General features: G+C 35.7%; 1 long non-coding RNA gene across 1 annotated transcript; it reads right to left on the bottom strand.

Annotated features, from left to right (window-relative positions):
• Positions 1-1,808: 1,808 nt before the first annotated feature.
• On the bottom strand, positions 1,809-4,135 carry LOC106882803 (uncharacterized). The gene is made up of 2 exons (XR_001411038.2): positions 3,138-4,135; positions 1,809-2,349 (listed from the first exon to the last, which is right to left on the bottom strand). It is a non-coding gene; the product is annotated as an uncharacterized LOC106882803 (long non-coding RNA).

Below are 4,135 nucleotides of genomic sequence, written 5' to 3'. Positions count from 1 at the left end.
TTTGCTTTTCACCTTTTCGGGGTTGATAAATTAAGTACTAATTGAGTACTAGGATCGATCTAATCGACTGCCCCCCCCTCCCCAGAAAATTTCAGGCCTTGTGCCTATAGTAGAAAAGAATATATTTTCCGTCAATATTTTGTTTTTCATAACACATTGAAAAACTCGTCCAGTTTATTTTCGCGTGTAGTTCTAATTTTATCTAATAGGATGTCTGGAATGTTCATAGCATTTTTTTAGCGCAATAAAGAATAAGAAATTTTAAACACGCTCTCATCTTTATTCATTAAAGTAATTTCCATTGTTTTCTATGAAAGTCTACCCAGCTGTCAATTTAAATATTCCATCAGCATAAAACTCAGTTACTTTTGAGGAAAAGAAGACATCTAAGTGGGTTTTGACACCATCTAAATCATTAAATGATTTTCCTTTTAGAGAGTTCTGCAGAGACAAAAACAAATGATAATCAAGTGACTCAATGTCAGAGGAGATGGTAGATGGGGCAACAGATCCCACCCAAGTCCATGCAACTTTGTGCAGTAGCCAAAGACAGAGCGCTGGTCACAATTTCTTGATCTTTTATTCAAATTTGCTAGCTGACGGCAGTACACACCAAAATTTATGGTCTGATTTTGTGGGAGTAGCTGATAGTAAATAATGCTATTGAAAGCCCACAGACACAAAGCAAGATTTTTTTTTTATGAATATTATGCTTTGGAAGCTGTTTTAGAGGATCATCACGCAAACTCTGGGTCTTTTTCTTACTATATTATCGTAAACAATCCATTTTGCCTCTCAAGCTACCAGTTGTTTCAGGAAAGGCTTATTTTCATTTGATTTCAGAAGCATATCATTGATGGAATACTAGTCCATGTAGTTTTATTCTGACAGTTTGTTCGACACTCAAATATTATAGCGAGAAACACACCCACAGAAACTTACAACTTCTCTGCAAGTTCTCTTGTCGTAATATTCGAGTTTTCTTCAATGGTTATCTTCAAAATATCTTCGTCTAGGGTTGTGGGTTTTCCACAGCGACTGTCACCTTCCAAGCTGAACTCACCGCGTTTAAATTTTGCAGACCATCTTCGAACAGCTGGCCTACAGTATCTTCACCATAAGCTACACAAATGATTTTACACAGCATTTTCTGCAGCATTTTCACCCTTTTCGAAGAAGAAAAGCATTGCGTGGCGAATATGTAACTTTTTCCAATGGCAATTAGAGCTGAAAGGAGTAAAATATATGCTAATTTTTAACGTGAAACTTCGCTGATATACTTCAATACTGCAAGCAGTTCTGAAATACGAATCATACTACGATTAGAATAGTTGCATGAAGAGCTTAAAGACATAAATCCTGAAATCGCTCAGAACTTTCCAGTCCCCCATGTCACAACTACAACTTTGATCTTTATGATCCCCAATGCTGTTCACTGTTCACCAATGCATCAAGCTATTCCTGAAAAAAAAAGGAGACATTAAAATCCCCAAAGTTAACCCGAACACCCTGAATATATGAAACGAAAAGCATTATATGCACATTGAGAACTTTTCCAGTTAATGTTTTGAATTTCTTTATGTATCACTATACATAAAAACACGCATATACATACTCAAATACATATGCATACATATTATTCATACATACATATACATGCATACATACATGAATGTATGTATGTATAATACAATGTTCCACATAAACACTGAACAGTTTACTTAGCAACAAATATAAACTAAACACGGATTTTCGAAACTAAAGGATATATAAATATATGTTAATATAAAATGACACTGAAACACAACTGTTCAAATTAATATTTATTGTTGTTCTTTCCATGGTATTTTTTAGCTTAGCATGTCAAAGAGTGCTTACTTCTCAAACGTATTTATTCCGTCGTTTGCAATAAGTTTCAATTCCGTGTATAGCTTTAACATCAATAAACACAGATTGTAATTATTATCGCTTGGTTCTTATTTGTGAGAAGAGGGCTTATTGGATTAAATTCAAAGTATCTGTACTAACTGAATCGACTCCTGTACCTACTCTAAAACCTTGTAATATTGTGTTAATGCTCCATATATCATACAATGTTATTGTTGGAATTTCTATTCAAAACTAAATGGGTTTGTTACATTTGAATGGTCTTTATATAGTATATCGAGAAGTTTTGACATTTTCTATCACCTATTTGAAACGTTTTGCCAAACTTTTGGGTAACTTTAGCAGAGTCCTCTCTGTTGTAATCATTCAGAACTGGTCTCTGGCATGAAGAGTTCTCTTCCTTTCTTCACACCAGTCTCAGAGGTCTTCAAACAATCTTGGCAGTTGTACTTCTTCAGAAGACTAAACCAAAACAAAAGAAAACTTCAGAAAAAGTTTGTGATGGAGCGAGAAAGATGGGAATTCTGACATTTAGAAACTTTAGAAAATATTAATTTTAGAAAGATTAATAAATATTGATGGATGACTATTAATAGACAATGAAAACGTTCGATGAAAAGGAAGAATATAATCAGGAGGTGGGTTGTCGCTGAAAACAAATCAGTAAGAAAGGCAAAGCAATAAAGTGGGAGACAATTAAAAAGGTAGATAGTTAAAATGATCAAGTAAATGTTCTCATATATGTTCGACCATATGTACGCATATACACATGCACATAAGTGTGAATTTAAACAGCAGAGTTCAAGGTGTTTGGTAAGTGAAAATTGCAATGATGTTTCTGACCCTTGCCCAATCGTTTTAACAAAGGACACATTGAATAATGTAGTTCTAGATATAATAACCTTTGAAACGATGGATGGCCGTGGCTCGAATGACTTTTGATCAATCTGGGCTAACTTGAATCTGAACAACAACAGCTGTAAGTTATTCTTCAACATCTGCTAAAAGTAACGAACAAATTTTGCTCACATCACACAACCGTCTTAAAAATCAAAGAACACTCATTAGATGATTTATTCCAAGATATAGAAACGAAAGATGGAATAGTCATGATTTGAATGTCTTTGAACAGAGGGCTGTTTGATTAAGGCCGATCTGGTGTTAAGCAATAACTATATTGCTATGTGCTGTATATAATCAAAACAGCATGACCGAATCCGGTAAAACCCCTTTGATGTTTGAAATAGTACCTGGGGATTCTTCAAACACATGATCCACTATCTCAATACTTCAGATTTCCCTAAGGACCATTTCGGTCAGTTGTATCGACTTATACCACAGATCTTATGTGAAGCTATTCATCTCTATGCTTGGTACCACGATTAGAAGAATAAGGTGCATTTAGTAGCAATGAACGATTTTCCTTCTAATTCGAAATGATGTATGCCTAGATTTTTCTGGAATGCATTTACAAATTGGTTCCCTAAATTTTCTTGCTCTTTTCTCTTAAATCTTTCTTTGATGCACTGCGTTTTCTCTTCCTTACCTCAACTATTTCCTCGCCCAATCTTCTGTATTGTGTACGGATACATACTTTTACTTGTTTCAGTTTTGGACTGCGATTATGCTGAGACATCACCTTCTGGTTTTAAGTCAGTTTACGTTTATCAAATAGCTATTCACGTTTAGTTTAAAGGGTCGCGACTGAACAAGGTAAACGACTTACTACAAATGCATATTGAACACTTTGGCATTTTATACAAGATGTATGTATGAATGCATGCATGTATAAAGATCCCCTTCGGTCATGAATGACCATAGGATTGCACTTAGAAAGTTCCCACCACCACCACCATGCGAGGTACAAGTCCAAGCAAGATTGTTTATGAAAGACCAACAGTGGCCCATGCATACCTGCCTTCCCTCTCCACGCCACCGATGTTGTCCAAGGGAAAGGCAAAGTCCGATACAGCTTGATACCAGTGACGTCGCAACTCATTTCTAAAACTTAGTGAACTGGAGCAACGTGAAATAAAGTGTCTTGCTCAAGAACACAACTCACAGCCAAGACGAGATTCGAACTTATTCCCTCATGATTGTGAGCCCGCCGCTCTAACCACTGAGCCATGCGCCTTGCTTGAGTCTTTGCTTATAAGAAATAGGTTCTAACATGCTGTTTCAATTAATATCAGTTATCGTGATTCTGAAAGGCGCTTGTTTTCGTGGGATTAATATATGACTGGCTTTA

The sequence above is a fragment of the Octopus bimaculoides genome, chromosome 7 (assembly GCF_001194135.2).
Source record: "Octopus bimaculoides isolate UCB-OBI-ISO-001 chromosome 7, ASM119413v2, whole genome shotgun sequence".
Classification (NCBI taxonomy): Eukaryota; Metazoa; Mollusca; class Cephalopoda; order Octopoda; family Octopodidae; genus Octopus; species Octopus bimaculoides.
This window is presented reverse-complemented; position numbering and strand designations above follow the sequence as displayed.